This window comes from Rosa rugosa, chromosome 2 (assembly GCF_958449725.1).
Source record: "Rosa rugosa chromosome 2, drRosRugo1.1, whole genome shotgun sequence".
Taxonomy (NCBI): Eukaryota; Viridiplantae; Streptophyta; class Magnoliopsida; order Rosales; family Rosaceae; genus Rosa; species Rosa rugosa.
In genome coordinates, this window is record NC_084821.1 from 40,154,345 (window position 1) to 40,164,399 (window position 10,055).

General features: G+C 38.4%; 1 long non-coding RNA gene across 4 annotated transcripts; it reads right to left on the reverse strand.

Moving 5' to 3' along the window:
- Nucleotides 1–296: 296 nt before the first annotated feature.
- On the reverse strand, nt 297–2,630 carry LOC133728637 (uncharacterized). 4 transcript variants are annotated; one of them, XR_009855939.1, is made up of 4 exons: nt 2,430–2,630; nt 2,203–2,344; nt 990–1,844; nt 297–401 (listed from the first exon to the last, which is right to left on the reverse strand). It is a non-coding gene; the product is annotated as an uncharacterized LOC133728637 (long non-coding RNA). The 4 variants fall into 4 exon arrangements; XR_009855938.1 differs by having other exon boundaries at nt 303–1,844; nt 2,248–2,344; XR_009855936.1 differs by having other exon boundaries at nt 303–1,844; nt 2,221–2,344.
- Between the last annotated feature and the right edge of the window lie 7,425 nt (nt 2,631–10,055).

Consider the following 10,055-nt stretch of genomic DNA (forward strand, 5'->3'; position numbering starts at 1 on the left):
TCTAATATGAGTAACGATGTTAAAATGAATATTTATGCTATTGGACCTATACTTCATTAAGCATTAAATGCCAAAATATGAAGGTTTAACAATATCTAAACACACTAATATGTTATCATAATAACTGTTTTACATCGGTTCCATAAGCTTATTCGATGTCTATTGTTGATCTGGACATCGGTTTTTGACCGATGTCTTTTTGTTCGTGATCTTTAACATCACCCACTAAGACATCGGATGGTTTTTTTTTTAACATCGATTTTTGGCCGATGTAAAAGGCAAAAATTCTAGTAGTGGAAAGAAAGAGATGTACGGCCTCAGCCATGAAGGTAATTTCCACGTTCTCTTGCAATCTCTTGCATCTGCATGCATCAACCACCTAGTAGAAGAAGCCATGATCCCTATCAAGGCATGTTATCAAAAATCTCCCCTCAAAGTCTCAAGCAAATACATATTTATAGATGCAAGTGAGGTAGAAACTGCAGCATACCATCAACAATCCAACCACTTCCATGTTATGTAAGAGAACTGATGTAGTACTTATTATATAACTCAGTTGTCTTACTACTTCCATGGTGGATAAGCTTTTAAAAAAAAAAAAAAGGACAAGCGGTGGAATAAAGCAAGCAGACCAAGTGGTGGTGTTCCAAACTTGCAGCAACAAAGTCATCTCCTTGTGGTCATGTCTTTTGTTGACAAGTTTTGGCGGTGGAAAGTGATCAAGACACATGAAGACAAAACTTCATATATAATTAAGCCCTACTCTATAAACTATAGCATGCTGCAGCTTCATTTTGAAATGGGAATTAAATGGCAAAATGACAAGAGCCAATGTCCAGATCATTGGAAAAGAAACATAAAGCATACAATGGAGTTGGTGATGCTGTTAAATATGCTTAATTGAAGCGTGTTGTGTTCGGGCAATTTCAATTGGTGTCACAATAACAAATATAGAAAGGAAACATTATATTATATTAAGCTGTGTCTACCTTTTTGTGTTCTGTAGAGGGAAGAATTAACATCAAGAAGGGTTTTGATATAGTAAGGAAGACAGATTACCTAGTTCCAGAATACAATCATCAGCAAGTGAATCAAAAAATTTAAAAATGAAAAATCTAGACCCTTTTGCATAGACATAACAATTTAGCTTCAACAACTCAGGAAGACTCCCTCAAATTGGAAATTAAACAACTTGAAAAATAGTACCATAGTCAGAGATGACATGTTCGAAAGAGATTCATTGTCTTTCGTGATCTCACAATTTCTAGATCAAGTGATTGAAATAATTTACACAAAAGACATAAATAAAATAAGAGTATTCTGTTAAATAAAATACAGTACCAAACAAAACCACATGGCAAGGATCAAAATCAAGCTGGAGAGCCCCCTTTAGCTCACTATCTTAAACATTTAATGGCTTCAAGTGTATCCAGAACCTTGGTGCCCAACCACATCCTTTTGTTATGACCGCCCATGATTAAAATATGTTCTAAGTAGATAATGATACTAAACTTTCATGAAGTATAGGAAAATAAATTGCCTTTATTTAGGTAACTTCCTATCTCCTATGAAATTTACAATATCATGATAGCTCGACATTTACTACCTATTTCAATTTGGTTAAATTTAACCAAAAAATACATTACTATGAAGTATAATATGAACATTATAATGCAGTCTCATTCGAAACCAATAAGGGAAAACAAAGCATAAAATTGGAAAATTGTAAGTAGAAAACCTAAGCTCAGAACAAAAAGTTCTGGGGGAAAAAGAGAACACCTAGCAGAACCCATGTCATTTCTCTTGGCAACATCTTCAATTGCTTTTCTATTCTCTTTGTATATCTGAAGCAAAAGCCCAAAGAAAACCAACATTCAACACACCCATTAATCCAAATTCCATCATCTAGAAATCCAAACCATCATACAGGCACGCACAGAGTACCCAAATTTAAACACAACTGTACAAAATATAGTACATTCAAATATTCAGATATTTACAATCATTGGAAAGAGAAATTGCACCACAATTATCAGTACAAATCGAAAAGAAGACAGATCAAAATGAATCCAATTTCAATCAGTCGAGATGGGTGTTCACAAAAGGAGTCAAATTTACCTCAATACTCAAGCAGAGCAACCTTTGATTCTTAAAAAGAAACGCAATTTCACCAAAGGTAATGATGAAACAAGTAAAACTTACAAGACCCATTGATTATACTTGAATAAAAGGCAGCAAGAAGCAAACCAATTCATGCCAGCTTGGATCCACTGCTGTTCTTCCAGCCAAATCGGAATCGTCCCTCAACGTAAGACTCCATAGCCCAAGAAGTAGTTTCTCTTCGCTGCTCGAAGAACAAGAATTGAAAACTGGAAAAACAGAAAAAAATCGAATTCGATTAATTAGTGAGATTGCAAAGATTGTAGTACTTTCGGCTTCAGTAATAGAGATAGTGGAGAGTCTGATGAATCGATCTCTTAAAGCTCACTCACTGAATCGAAGTGAACGGAGTCGAAGATGAGGTCGGAGAGGTGGGTAGTGCGGTGGTTTATGAGGGGGTCGCGAATGAGTTTGAGACAGCGAGATAGGGTTTCAATGATTGAAGAAGCCCGAGAAACCCCCCCCCCCCCCCCTCTTTTCCTCGTCCTTCAAATCTCCAAATTGAAAACCCTAATTGAGTATATCGAACCCTAATCGAGTGTATTTAGAAGATGGGTTTTGAGGAGAAGATGGGTTTCAAGAAGAAGATGGGTTTGATTCTTTAAGAGAAGAAGAGGGGTTCTGCTTTGAGAAGAAGAAGATGGGTTTTGTTGTTTCTCTCGAAGACTAGCTGGCTAAATGTTGGAAACAGCTAAGTGGGATGAAGGAAAAGGGGCCTTAAGTTTAGTTTTTGATTTGTATAACCAATTCAGACAACACACAAAATAATTTCGGTTGTTTGATAATATACAATGAAATTTCAGCTTAGAGATCCTACTAGCAAATCTCCCGCCTAGTGCAAAGGGACAAGCTCATTTTTCCCGCCTAGGATTACCATCGCACATTCACACAACAAAAATAAGTTATTCCGTTGTAGGAGCTTACAATCGTGTACCAGCATTTCACTCAAATATTGGCCTTTTTGGGGCTACTCACTCACATTTTGGGGTACATGTGATTTTCTTCCAAACTTGCACAACGGAAACAAAAAAATGCGTTGTATGTTATTTTACAACTTACTCTCATACAACATATACAACAATACGGTTGTGCAAGGTGAGTCAAAATTTCGACCCAAATTTGAGCAAGGTGAGGGGGAAATTTTTTTTACATTCAGACAACAGACAAATCCTTAAAACTGTTGTACAATAATCTTGGACCCAAAAAAATTGGTGTACGACCTCCTTATACAACGCCAATCTCATTAAACCTGTTGTGTGAAGCAGTTTCAGTGATCACACAACGGAAAATTTTTTTTCGTTGTCTAAAAAGTGTAGTGTGATGCAGTTTTTGGCATAGTGACATGGCAGGAAATAGAAAACAAGAAAAATAAAAAACTACAAATAATGAAGGAGATTCAACCTTGATTGGCATCCTTTGCCGATGCAGCAATAATCTGCCCCTTGTACTTGTTGGTAATGAATGTAGCATCAATGAAAAGAATAGGTCTACAAGATTGAAAACCCTTCATCCATGCACCATAGGTCACAAACATACGCTGAAACCTGTGTGTTTCTCGATGAAACTCAACCACTATCCTAGAGTCGGGGTTTGACTTCATAACAGACTCACTGAACCAAAGTAGCTGAGCATAAGACTCAGCTTCATCACCATGTAGGGCTGTTTTTGCCAACTCCGTACCATACCAAACTGTACGATAAGCAACATCCAAACCATAATCACTCTTGATCTCATCAGCTATATCAATTGGCTTTTTGTTTGGATTGGCACGAATCTTATCAAGCACAATAGACTTGACAACCTTGGATCCCATCATCTTACTCTTCTGCAAACGAATCACACCATGACAAGTGTGAACATTAACCAACCTTTTAATCATAAAGAAACCATTAGCCCTGCATAAATGAGCCTTCACAAGCCAATTGCAGCCTTGAGAATGTTTCTTAGAACACTAAGCACTAACACGAACCTTGTCATTTCTAACAAACTCATATGAAAAGCCAATTTCTATGGCATACTTACGCAGCTTATCCCTAAACTCAACAACCCCACCCTCAAACTTTTGGCCTTCAGAATGAATATAACTCTCCCAACCTTTCGTCATATAACTCTTCGGTGCCTCTGCCCTATAACACCCCAAATAATCATTCTCCTCAAGCATGGTACTAGAATCCTCACACACTGTATTACTCACCACACTTTCACTAATAGAAGGCAAATCAGTAACAAACACTTCAACAAAATCAGAATTGTAACGAACCAAATTCCTAAAAATCATTCTCATATCAACTTCACTCTCTAGAAAACATGAAGTAGAATCCGGAGGAATAATGTACCTCAACATGAAATTGCCTTGAATCAAATCCGGAAAACGAGAGCGTATGGAATTGCATAGGTCAACAAACGACCAATTATGCAACAATGGAACTGTCGCTGCTTCACCAGAATAAATAAACTTGACAACATAGCTAGTATCCATAACAACTGCACAAGAATAAAACAAATCACTATACATGTCACTACTAAGGAAATCAACAGAATCAACACAAACAAGTCACTGCCAAAGTAACTGTTAAAGCCTGAACAGAAGAACAATATTATAAATGTAACTGACCATGTCACTACTAAGGAATCAACAGAATTATCACTGCCAAAGTGACTATTAATGCCTGAACAGAAGAACAACATCATACTCGCAAAATAAATGATAATTCCTGAACAAAACAGCAGTATTAAAAATGTAACTGGCCATGTCACTGATAAAAAAATCACAGTATAGAACAAATATAGTACCGCAATAGCACAAAACATCATCAACAATTCAACATAGCACTGAGTCGACGAAGGAGAAGAACACAGTAATCCAAAACGAACAATTCAACAATTTAACACAAACAACAAAAATACACTGCAAAATCCAAAACGAACAAATTCACAGAGAGAAGGCTTACCAATCAAATCAGAGAAAACCAGAGAGAGGAAGAAATAGAGAGACTGTAACTAAGCACTGAGTCGACGAAGAAGAAGAACACAATAACGTGATCAAGACGAACACCGACGAAGCCAGAGATCCAGAAAAAGAGAAAAGAGCTAAGGAAGCTCCAAAACCACTTTCAGATCGTCGCAGAAGCACAAAGAGAAATCGGAAGCTTCCGACGGAGAGGGCGGCGAAGAAAGAATCTCGGAAAGAGATCTCCGATCAAATCGAATCGGAAGCTTTCTGATCAAAGCAGAGAGAAAATTTGAGCTCCCAGATTTTGAAATGGAAGGTTATAAAGGTTTATTACCTTAGGGGCAGAATCGGAATGATAAAAATTAAAAACTGACCTTTTTTAACATGACCTCATTATTCATAAGGACTAAACTAATATTAATAACAATTCACAATGGACCTTTTTATCAAGGGGAAACTAGGTGACCTTATTATCATTTCACTCTCTAAAGTGACATTTTCCATCATTACCCTTTTTTTATATAGCAATATCTTGTAACTTGCCGTCTTTTTTTTTGCCAAGTATATTAATTAGTTTACTAACTTGATATATGTATGTTTTGTTTCACACGATATCACAAATAAACAAGTACTAGCTCAACCAATATCAAGTTCATCTGCTGAAAGGAATTGGAGTACGTATTCATACATTCACAATGTCAAGAGATATAGGCTGAATGCTGAAAGAGCTGATAAATTGGTTTTTATTCATTCCAATATTCGTCTGCTTTCACGTTTCTCCGAAGGCTACAATAATAGAACTTATAAGAGATGGGACATTAATCCAGAATCAACGGAAGTAGATGATTCGCCAATGAGATTGGAGGACTTGCGATGGAGAATGTTAGACGGAGACAATGTTGATGAGGAAGAATCATCGCGTACCAAGAATATGTCACGCCCCGAATTTTGAATAATAAATTCAAATCCGAAACATGAATTAAACCACTTAATCAAATAAACGTTCTGAATTTTTTTCTCAATATAACCTCACCACACGGTACACAAAGTCCAAATCTCGAAACCTCGAGTTCATTATTACAATTCACTCTCACAAGCAATATTGTAAAGCTCTAAATGAGCATAATACACCTCACAAAGTAATTTAGATCGACACAATTGCAGCTACTCTACGCAGCTCGATCTCCATCCTGATTCTCTTGACCTGTAGTAGTACCCGCTACACAATTTGAATAGTGTACCGGGATTGCAACAACACCAAACCCGGTAAGCTTTTGACAGCTAGTATGAGTAAACAAGAAAGAACTGTGATTTATTAAATTACAAGACCACCACAAACCCATGTTACTTTCTCACTCTCATATATATATATATATAGACACTTATGAGTTACTCTCAATTTCCCTCATAAGGTCACTCACTCTCATATATATATATAAGACAATTATGAGTTACTCTCAATTTCCCTCATAATGTCACTCAACATTTGGCAGACAGACTCATATATATATATAGACCCTTATGAGTTACTCTCAATTTCCCTCATAAGGTTACCACATATATATAGACACTTATGAGTTACTCTCAATTTCACTCATAAGGTCACTCCACATTTGGCAGACAGACTAGAGCTCTAACTGAACGTAACCACTCGTCCGGCCACAGACGTGATTACGATTTAATACTATTAATAACCACCAGCCCAGTACAAGAGCGTGATTCACTAATAGATGCCATGGTCACCTTGTGACCTAGTGATCTCCACAGATCACAACAATTTATTGTTCCTCAACAATAAAACTCAACACCTCTCACAATATATTGTTTCTCAACAATAAACTCAATACCTCTCACAATATATTGTTTCTCAACAATAAACTCAATACCTCTCACAATATATTGTTTCTCAACAATAACTCAACACAACTCCAACAATACATATTATTTCACGTAAATAATATATATACAGACATTCACACAGGAATGCCTATTAATACCAACTATAGTTCATATGATTGCAATAAAATAACGTAATTAAATGTATTGGGTTCGTAATATGAACCACGTGAGGTTTACTCACCTCCAATTCCCGCTGCGTCTTCTAAAAGCCAAATATCAATCTGAATCGTCCGCCAAATAAATCCATCGATCACCTAATCCAACAAGATCTTAACTTAGCAATCATTCATAAACCATACATATACGGAAATCCAACGGTCGGATTCTAATTTAATGATGATCCAACGGTCAGATCGAATTTATATGATGATCCAACGGTCGGATCCTCACGGATCGCCCTTAGGATCATCCTCCAAAATTATCACGAAGATCCAACGGTCGGATTCTAATTTAATGATGATCCAACGGTCAGATCGAATTTATATGATGATCCAACGGTCAGATCCTCACGGATCGCCCTTAGGATCATCCTCCAAAATTATCACGAAGATCCAACAGTCAGATCTTCTTGAATCACTCTAACAAACATCTCCTCAAAATTATACGAAAATCCGACGGTCAGATTCTCACGAATCGCCTTCCGAATCATTATTTCACAATTATACGAAGATCCAACGGTCGGATCTTCGCCCGTGACCACACAAAGTCATCGGGACAGTCATACGATCAACATATTCAAATTTGAAGTAAATCTGACGGTCGGATCTTAGCGGATCGTAAACCGAAGATAAAACGTCAAAACGTTAAATAGTAACGTCAAAACGTAAATCCACTATTTATCAACGTTTTCTAAAATGACCTTGTAATATATCAAAACGCTCGTAAGGATGCGTAGATCATCACCTAGATAATAAAAACTCGAAATATGGTCGAATACGCCGCCACAAGCGGCGGTCAGTGGGCGGTCAACGCGTCGGTCAACGACGGTCAACCACCTCCGATGCAAAAGTCGTCAACTACAAACTTGTTCAAAATGACGAGTTGATCCACTTTCATAACTAGCATGAAGTCTGAAAACGAAAGGAAGTGGTCGGAAATTACCTAGAACAGTCGAGGTGGCCGGAAAATTTCCAGAATCCGGCGAAAATTTGCAGAATCCGGCGAGGTTCGATTTCGACGTCAAAACTTCAATTTCAGGCTTCGATCCCTTCTGGAGAGTTGTTAAGAAACTCAAGGTGAACTCACTGGTTCAATAATCACAGAAAAATATGGTCTGTAGCTCGAGATATATCGATCGAAAGCTTCGGTGGTCGGAAAAATTCCAGAATCCGGCAGGTGCTCCGATCCACGTAAAAAATTCCACAAATCGCTTCGATTCCTTCTGGATATTTGTTCAGAAACTCAAGGTGATCTCCCCAGTTCAAGAATTACTCGAAACGAAGCTCTACAGCTTGAGATATCTGGATCGAAAGTTCCGTTCGATCTAACTCGGGGTTGACTTCAGCCGCTGCTACGAGCCGCGCCGCCGTGCAAGGGTGCTTCTGGGAGTTTCAGAAGGTTGAGACGAACCTGAGGATGGAGTTTGGCAAGGATTGGTGGCTTGTAGCTCGAGTTATCAAGCTCGGGACCAAATCGGGTTAAACCGGCCTCGTGCTCCACCGCCGTGTACGGCTCACGAGACGGCCAAAGGATACCACCGGCAGCTGCGCAAGGAAGAGGTGAAGGCGTAGGACGTGGTCCGGTGTCGTTTGGTGGTCTGTGGTGCTAGAGAGAGATTGGAGAAACCGTGCTCTGTTTGTTGCTGGGTTCGGCCGATAGAGAGAGTGAGAGTGTGAGTGAGAGAGAGAGCGTCGATCACAATCAACTCAATCAGTAACCCTACTAATTAAGCATAATCATTAAAGGTAAAGCATCGAAATCATGAAAGTAAAAGCAATGTTGTTTTGCTTTGATTAAAAGAAATGGGTTATTACAGAATACTTCAAGCAGACCTGTTCCACTCATTCTCAATGCACAACCGATTCGGCCAAGAACACATCAAACTCATATATCCAGATTTGCAAGAGCAAGACACTCAAGCGGCACTTTGAAATAAGAATTTAGACAGGCGTGATGGCCAAGCCTCTCACTGGGTTCCAGCCATCGAAAAAAAAAATTACTTTTAAGCATTATTTTTCTTTGTTGGATTGAAAAGCTCAATTAATTTTTAAGCAGTAGTGACAATTTATTTTTATTTTATAATTTTTCTTGAGATTTTTATTTATGGTATGGTTATCTCTTTATTATTTTTTATAATTTTATGATAATTTTTTATAATTTATTTATCATAAGTAATTTATTTTAATTAAAATTAGCTAATATATCCTAGTGTACCGCATACCGTAAAGACCAACGTACCGCGTACCCGTATCGAAATGTTCCGCGTTTCAGGTAACATTAATTTCAACTCTTCTTAACCATCCATCTTCAATTTGGACTGAATAAACTAATATATGTTGATTGATGGGTACAGCGATAAAAAGCCAGACTATCTTGGGGTGCAAAAAAACCAAGTGGCTTTGGCTCTTTGATTTGTCCCAAAGGTTCAGGCTTTCATGATTGGATAACGACCTCGTGGTTTTCTTCGGCGCCCTGTCTATTTACTGGGGTTACAACCTCCTTCTGTTCGGGATGGTTGCGCCAGAGATTGGGCTTCTCACTAAGCTCAATCGTGAACCTCACAATTGCCGCCGGCCTACTCTTGCACGATCGATGGCGCCGCCTCGATTGGATCTGCACCTTCACCGACGTATCACCTCCGTCGACGTCATCGTCGAGACGTCGACCTCATCTCAATGTCGGCCATCTAGACCAGGGACCGGAGGGTGAGAGAGAGAGAGAGAGAGAGAGAGAGAGAGAGAGAGAGAGAGAGAGAGAGAGAGAGAGAGAGAGAGAGAGAGAGAGAGAGAGAGAGAGAGAGAGAGAGAGAGAGAGAGAGAGAGACAGACAGACAGACAGACAGACAGACAGACACAGACACAGACACAGACACAGAGAGAGAGAG